General features: G+C 39.2%; 2 non-coding genes across 2 annotated transcripts; both read right to left on the bottom strand.

The window, feature by feature from the left end:
* Positions 1 to 4,163: 4,163 nt before the first annotated feature.
* Positions 4,164 to 4,230, bottom strand: LOC122152275. Its single transcript, XR_006164492.1, has one exon. It is a non-coding gene; the product is annotated as a small nucleolar RNA SNORD52 (small nucleolar RNA).
* A 4,246-nt stretch (positions 4,231 to 8,476) lies between these two features.
* On the bottom strand, positions 8,477 to 8,539 carry LOC122152276. Its single transcript, XR_006164493.1, has one exon. It is a non-coding gene; the product is annotated as a small nucleolar RNA SNORD48 (small nucleolar RNA).
* Positions 8,540 to 8,777: the final 238 nt, after the last annotated feature.

The raw sequence follows: 8,777 nt of genomic DNA, 5'->3' as shown, positions 1-8,777 counted from the left end.
AAGGAGGGGTCGCTATGAGTCGGGGCTGACTCGACGGCACATAACAACAACAACAACAAAGGAGCATTCTAGCTGTACCTCTTCCAAGACAGTTTTGTTAGTTTTTTTGGCAGTCCAATATTCTTCAGTAACACTACAATTCAAATGCATCAGTTCTTCTGTGGTCTTCTTTATTCATTGTCCAGTTCTAACATGCATATAAGGCTATTGAAAATGCCATGGCTTGGGTGAAGTGCACCTTAGTCATCAAAGTGACATATTTGCTATATAACACTTTAAATAGATCTATTGCAACAGATTTGCCCAATGCAATATATCATTTGATTTTTTGACTACTGCTTCCAAGATTATTGACTGTGTATTCAAGTGAACTGAAATCTTGAAAACTTCAATCTTTTCTCTATTTATCATGATGTTGGTCCAGTTGTGAGGATTTTTGTTTCTTTTATGTTGACGAAAGTGCTCTGTTGTGGTGGTTCAGGCATTTAGCTACTAACCAAAAATGTTTGTGATTTGAACTCTCTAGCCATTCTGCAGAAGAAAGATGAGGCAATTTGCTTCCATAAAGATTTACAGCCTTGGAAACTCAGTGGGGATTGCTATGAATTTTATTTTTGTTTTTTATTGTTGATCTATAACCCGTAATGAAGGCTGTAGTCTTTGATCTTCATCAGTAAGTGTTTCAAGTCTTTTTCACTTTCAGTAAGCAAGGTTGTGTCATCTGCATATCATGGGTTGCTCATGAATCTTCTAGTCCTGATGCCATGTTCTTCTTAATATAGTCCAGCTTCTCAGATTATTTGCTCAACATACAGGTTGGAAAATTATGGTAAAATGATAAAATGCTGAAGCACATTTTTCCTTTTTTAAAACCCTACATACAAGAGTTCCTTGTTCTATTCAAATGACTGCTTCTTGGTCTATGGACAGGTTCATCATGAGCAAAACTGAGTGTTTTGGAATTCCCACTCTTTGCAAATTTATCCATAATATGTTATGATCCACATTGTTGAATGCCTTTGCAAAGTCAATAAAACACAGGTAAATACCTTTCTGGCATTCTTTGTTCTCAGCCAAGACCATCTGACATCAGCAATGTTATTCCTCATTCTACGTCCACTCTGAATCCAGTTTGCATTTCTGGAAATTTCTTGACAATATACTGCTACAGCCATTTTTGAATTATCTTCAGAAGAATTTTACTTGTGTGCGATATTAATGATATTGTTTGATAATTTCTGTATTCTGTTGGATCACCTTTCTTTGGAATGGTCACAAATATGCATTTCTTCCAATCAGTTGGCAAGGTACCTGTTGTCCAAATTTCTTGGTGTAAATGACTGAGCGCCTCCAGAGCTGCATCCATATGTTGAAATATCTCAATGGATATTCCATCAATTCTCAGACCCTTGCTCTTCATCAATTGCTTTAGTGTAGTTTAGACCTCTTACTTCAATACCACTGGTTCTTTATCATATGCTACCTCTTAAAATGGTTGAACATGGATGACTTCATTTTGATAAAGTGACTTGGTATTCCTTCCATCTTCTTTAGATGCTTCCTGTGTTGTTCAATATTTTGCCCATAGTATCCTTCAATATTCCAATTCAAGGCTTAAATTTTTTCTTCAGTTATTTCAGCTTCAGAAATTCTGAACATATTCTTCCCTTTTGATTTTCTAACTCCTGGTCCTTGCACCAGCCACTCCTTGGAAGGAAGGTTGGGCAATCTACTTCCATAGTGATACTGCCTCAGAAACCCAAGGAGTGGTCACTATGAGTCGAGTCTGACTGAATGGCACATAACAACAAGTCTTTGCACATTTCATTATAACACTTTACTTTGTCTTCATGAGCTGTCCTTTGAAATCATCTGTTCAGCTCTTGTTCTTCATCATTTCTTTCATTGGCTTTAGCTACTCTCTGTTGAAGAGCAACTTTCAGAGTCTCTTCTGACGTCCATTTTGGTCTTTTCTTTCTTTCTTGTCTTTTTTAATAGTGTTTTGCTTCCTTCCTGTATGTTGTCCTTGATGTCATCCCACAACTTCTCTGGTCTTCAGTCATTGGTGTTCAATGCATCAAATCTATTCTTTAGATGGTTACTAAATTCAAGTGAGGTATACTCAAGGTCATATTTTTGCTCCCATGGATTTGTTTTAATTTTCTTCAGCTTCAACTTAAACTTGCATATGAACAATTGATTGTTCCACAGTCAGCCCCTGGCCTTGTTCTGATGTATGATATTGAGCTTCTCCATCATCTTTTTCTACACATGTAGTCAATTTGATTTCTGTGTATTCTATCTGGTGAGGTCCCAATGTATAGTCACCATTTATGTTGTTGAAAAAGTGTATTTCAAATGAGTAAGTCATTAGTCTTGCAAAATTCTATTATGCAATCTCCAACATCTTTCTATGACCAAGGTCATATTTTCCAAATGTTTCTTATTTGTTTCCAATTTTCACATTCCAATCACCAGTAATTATCAATACATCTTGTTTGCATGTTTCAATTTCAGGCTACAGAAGCTGGTAAAAATCTTCAATTTCTTCATCTTTGGCTTTAGTGGTTGGTATATAAATTTTAATAATAGTAGTGTTAATTGGTTTTCCTTGTAGACATATGGATTTATCCTATCCCTGACAGCATTGTACCTCAGGATAGATTTTAAAATGTCCTTTCTGACAATCAATGTGACACCATTCCTTTTCAATTTGTCATTCCCAGCATAGCAGACCATACGATTGTCTGATGCAAATGACTGATAACAATCTCTTCCAGCTTACTAATGTGCAGGATATCAATCTTTATGCATTTTATTTCATTTTTGACAACTTCCAATTATCCTAGATTCATACCTAACACATTCCATATTCCAATTATTAATGGATGTTTATAGCTATTTCTTCTTATTTTGAGTCATGCCACGTCAGCTAATGAAGGTCCCTAAAGCTTTACTCGGAAGCTCTGGTAGCATAGTGCCCAAGGCACTTGACTGCTAACCAGAAGGCTGACAGTTCAAACCCACCAGCCACTCCTCGGAAGGAAGATGGGCCAATCTACTTCTGTAGTTATACTGCCTCAGAAACCCAAGGAGGGGTCGCTATGAGTCGGGTCCAACTTGACAGCACATAACAACAACAACAACAGCAAAGCTTTACTCCATTGATCTCATTAAGGTCAACTCTAGTTTGAGGAGGCAGCTCTTCGTGGGCTTATTTGAGTGCCTGACAACCTGAGGGTCTCATCTTCCAGCATTGTATCGAACAAGGTTTCCTTGTTACTCATAAGGTTTTTAAAGCTAAAGTTTTCAGAAGAGGACCTGGCCATGTCCTTCATCCTAGTCTGTGTTTGTCTGGAAGCTCCTCTAATACCTGTCTACCATGGTACACAGCTAGTATTTGAAATGCCAGTGGTGTGGCTTCCAGCATCACAGCATCATGCAAGCCACCACAGTACATCAAACTGACAGATGAGTGTTGGGAAAATTATCAGCTTGTCACTAAACTAAACCAAACCCACTGACATACAGTCAATTCCAACTCATAGCTATCCTATAGTACAGAGTAGAACTGCCCCTACAAGGTTATAAATCTTTATGGAAGCAGACTGCATCATCTTTCTCCCATGGAGTGGCTGTTGGGCTCAAACTGTTGACCTTTTGGTTAGCAGCCAAATGCTTTAACCATTGTACCACCAAAGCTCATACTTGTCACTAACTGATGCAAACTTTCTAGACAGTTTTTCATAAGGTGTCAGCTACTCATACAGACAATATAGGAAAGACCAGATGCTAAGTTCCTAGGATTTGTCCAACACCAGATAGGGAATATTCTTTGTGTGAGTAACATTCACAGCAGCTCTGGAGAAGGGGCATGACTCTTTACTTCTTGCCATAGCCGGTGAATTAAGTATCAGTCAGGAACCACTACCTCTCTAGCCATCTGATAAAACTTCACCAAAGGGATAGATTCTAATCCTAAGGCCTTAAGTCATCAAGTTAATGCAGACACTGTGGGAAGCAACATTGCCCTGGCTGAGTTTCCAGGGTGCTCACACTAGAAAGACACGAACAGAATATAACCAATAAGGACATGGATAAGTAGAGAGGATGAGGATCCCTATTGGCCCTTCTCAGCAATCTAAGTATCCAGTTCCACAAATGAGTCAGAACTTATTTTTGACATCAAGACCAGTGTCAGAAACTCTTGTCTGAAGAGTTAACATTCCTAATTTAGGGACGAGAGACTTAGATCAAGAGAAGTCATTCTGGAAAGGGATCTGGCACATTCAAGGAAAACTGCCTCAGTAGATATAAAGATCAAGCAATGAAGAGTTCAAGGATGGCAAATTTGAGAAAAGGAAGGCATAGGAAACAAATATAGAATTTCAGAGTATACTTGGTAGGGTGTGGGGGCACACACACTTGAGTTGAAAAACAGGAGGTCTAAGGTAGGTGCTCTGGTAGCATAGTGCCTAAGGCATTTGACTGCTAACCAGAAGGCTGGCAATTCAAGTCCACCAGCCACTCCTCAGAAGGAAGGTTGGGCAATCTATTTCTGTAGTGATACTGCCTTGGAAACCCAATGAGGGGTCACTATGAGTTGGATACGACTCTATTGCAATGGGTAAAGTAGGCTCAGTCAGGCATAGATAAAAATATGGAAGATTACAAAAGATTGAAGAACAAATAATAATCAGAAGAGAAATGTAAACCAAAAAGTAGATCTTCAACAATCAGAGTGATATTTTAGAATCGTTGCACATGCTCACTAGGAAAAAGATAGATAGACCTTTTAGTGTCTTGTGAAGAAATAACTTGGGGATAAATGACCTGTAGAGGGATTTATATAAAATATTCACTTTTATCCAAAGATGACAGCCTGGTGAACATCTTAAAACTCCTATAAGATGAGAAATGAGATCCTGGAATGAAGAATAAAGGGTAAGGCAAGGGAAGGGTGGAGAGGCTTCAGACAGCTAAGAGAGACAAAGTTGTCTGTCAGTTTGTCCTACTGTGGTGGGTTGCATGTTGCTATGAAGCTTGAGGCTGTGCCACATGTGCTTCAAACACCAGCAGGATTGCACACAGTGCACAGATTTCAACACAGCTTAAAGAGTGAGAGAGACTAGGAAGAAGAAAGAGGCCATCCACTTCTCAAAGAATTGACCAAGGGAAACCTTATGAATAGCAGAGAAACATTGTCTCATACATCACTATGCAACTTTATGAATAGCCTGGAAACATTGTCTGATACAGTGCAGGAAGACGAGCCCCTTAGGTAGGAAAACACTCAAAATATGACTGGGAAAGCTCTGCCTTCCTGGAGTAAAACCAACCTTAATGATATGGATAAAGTGGAGCTCTTGGGACCTCCATTTGCTGACGTGGCACAATTCAAATTGAGGAGAAGCAGATGCAAACATTCTTTAATTATCAGAACATGGAATGTATGAAGTATGAATCTAGGAAAATTGTAAGTTCTCAAAAATGAAATGGAATGCATAAAGGTTGATATCTTGGGCATTAGTGAACTGAAATGGACCGATTTTGGCCATTATGAATCAGGCAATCATATGATCTACTATGCTGAGAATGACAATTTGAGGAATGGCATGGCATTCATCTTTACAAAGTATGTTTCAAGATATGTTCTGAAGTACAATGCTGTCAGTGATAAGATGATATCCATATGCCTACAGGGAAAACCAGTTAATACTACAATTATTCAAATTTACTCACCAACCACCAAAGCCAAAGATGAAGAAATTGAAGATTTTTGTCAACTTCTGCAGTCTGAAATTGCCCAAACATGCAATCAAGATGTGTTAATTATCACTGGTGATTAGAAAGCAAAAGTTGGAAATCAAGAAGAATCACCAGCAGTTGGAAAATTTTGCCTTAGTGACAGAAATAATGCTGGAGATCATGTGACAGAATTTTCTAAGACCAACGACTTATTCATTGCAAATACAATTTTTCAACAACACAAATAGCAGCTATACACATGGACTTCACCAGATGGAGTACACAAGAATCAGATTGACTACATGTGTGGCAAGAGTCAATGGACAAGCTCCATATCTTCAGCCAAAACAAGGCTGCTTGTAGAACAGACCATCAACTGCTCATATGCAAGTTCAACTTACCTTGAATATATCCCTCTTGAATTTAGAGATCATCTAAAGAATAGATTTGATGCATTGAACACCAGTGACTGAAATCCAGAATTGTGGGATGACATCAAGAGTATCATCCATGAAGAGAGCAAGAAGTCATTAAAAAGACAAGAAGGAAAAGGAAAAATGGATGTCAGAAGAGACTCTGAAACTTGCCCTTGAGTGGAGAGTAACTAAAGCAAATGGAAGAAATGACAAGATACAAGAGCTGAACAGAAAATTTCAAAAAGCAGCTCAAGCAGACAAAGCCAATTACTATCATGAAATGTGCAAAGGCCTGGAATTAGAAAACCAAAAGGGAAGAACACGCTCGGCGTTTCTCAAGCTGGAAGAACTGAGGGAAAAATTTAAGCCTCAAGTTGCAATATTGAAAGATTCTATGGGCAAAATAGGAACTCTGGTTGCATAGTGCCTAAAGGCACTTGACTGCTAACCAGAAGGCTGACAGTTCAAACCTACCAGCCACTCCTCGGAAGGAAGATGGGACTATCTACTTCCATAGTGATACTGCCTCAGGAACCCAAGGAGGGGTCGCTATGAGTCGGGTCCAACTCGATGGTACATAACAACAACAACAACATGGGATAAATATTCAGTGATGCAGGAAGCATCAAAAGAAGATGGATGGAATACACAGAGTCACTGTACCAAAAAGACCTGGTTGATCTTCATCCATTTCAGGAGGTGGCATATGTTCAAGAACTAATGGTATTGAAGGAAGAAGTCGAAGCTGCACTGAAGGAATTGGTGAAGAGCAAGTCTCCAGGAATTGATGGAATACCTACCCAATGAGATGTTTCAACAAATGGATGCCCCACTGGAGGCACTCACTTGGTTATGCCAAGAGATTTGGAAGACAGCTACCTGGCCAACTGTCTGGAAGACATCCATATTTGTGCCCATTCCAAAGAAAGGTGATCCCACAGACTGTGGTAATTATTGAACAATATCATTAATAACGCATGCAAGTAAAATCTTACTGAAGATAATTCAAAAACCGCAGTATGTTGCAGCAGTATATTAACAGAGACCTTCCAGAGTTGCAGGCTGGATTCAGAAGAGGACATGGAACAAGAGATATCATTATTGATGTCAGATGGATCTTGGCTTAAAGCAAAGAATACCAGAAAGATGTTTACTTGTGTTTTATTTACTATGCAAAAGCATTTAATTGTGTGGATCATAACAAATGATGGATGAAATTGAGAATAATGGAAATTCCAGAACACTTAATTGTACTCATGAGAAACCTGTTCATAGACCAGGAGGCTATCATTTAAACAGAACAAGGAGACAATGCACAGTTTAAAATCAGGAAAGGATTGAGTCAGCATTGTATCCTTTCACCATACTTATTCAGTCTGTATGCTGAGCAAATAATCTGAGAAGTTGGACTATATGAAGAACATGGCATCAGGATTGGAGGAAGAATCATCAACAACTTCAGATACGCTGAAGACACAACTTTGCTTGCTGAAAGTGAGGATGACTTGAGGCACTTACTGATGAAGATTCAAGAATATAGTCTGCAATATGGATTATATCTCAATATAAACAAAACAAAAATCCTCACACCTGAACCTATAAGCAGTACCATGATGAATGGAGATATTGAAGTTATCGAAGACTTCACATTGCTTGGTTCTACAGTCAATGTCAATGGAAGCAGCAGTCAGGACATCAGATGATGTATAGCACTGGGCAAATTGGCTGCAAAGGACCTCTTTCAAGTGCTGAAGAGCAAAGATGTCTCCTTGAGGCCTAATGCACCTGACACAAGCCATGATATTTTCAGTCACCTCATATGCATGTGAGAGCTGGACAATGAATAAGGAAGACTGAAGAAAAGTTGATGCTTTTGAGTTGTGGTGCTGGCAAAGAATGCTGAAATGCCATGGACTGCTGAAAGATCTCACAAATTTGTCCTGGAGGAGGTGCAGCTGGAATGCTCCTTGGAAACAAGAATGACATGGCCAGACTTTGTCTCACCTACTTTGGTCATGTTGTCAGAAGGGACCATTCCCAGGAGAAGGATGTCATGCTTGGTAAGGTGGAGGGTTGACAAAAAAGGAAAGGCCCTCAACAAGATGGCCCTCAGCGAGTGGCTGTGGCAATGGGCTCAAGTATAGCAAGGATCGTGGAGCTGGTACAGGACCGGGTGGTGTTTCATTCTGCTGTGCATAGGTTGTTGTGAGTCAGAAACAAGTCAACAGCACCTAACAACAACAAAGTCTCCTGGCCATCAACTTCTCCCCAAGCCCAGGTACCAGGGATCCTAGCCCTGAAGATAGAGAGGTGTTCAGCACAGTGTGGTGATGCCATCAGTGAGATATTCAGAATCACCTGGAGTCAAAATTACCCATAACCAATTAACTTTTTAACTGCCTGTAGTAAGCCATGTTCTCTGAAGACTATCCAACTGATAATTCTGGAAGGCTTTATCAGAATAAAATCCATTTAAAATGAAACTGCCTGTGTTAAAGAATTGAATTAGATATAATATGGACTCAGCCAAATGGAGTTTTCATCGGCTTTTGGTCTAGTAATATATTTATTTAGATCAATTTAGACACTGAATTTTTGTTGGAATATGTAGAA

Source organism: Orycteropus afer, unplaced genomic scaffold, assembly GCF_000298275.1.
Source record: "Orycteropus afer afer isolate SDZICR_OR568_19922 unplaced genomic scaffold, OryAfe1.0 scaffold00025, whole genome shotgun sequence".
Classification (NCBI taxonomy): domain Eukaryota; kingdom Metazoa; phylum Chordata; class Mammalia; order Tubulidentata; family Orycteropodidae; genus Orycteropus; species Orycteropus afer.
This window is presented reverse-complemented; position numbering and strand designations above follow the sequence as displayed.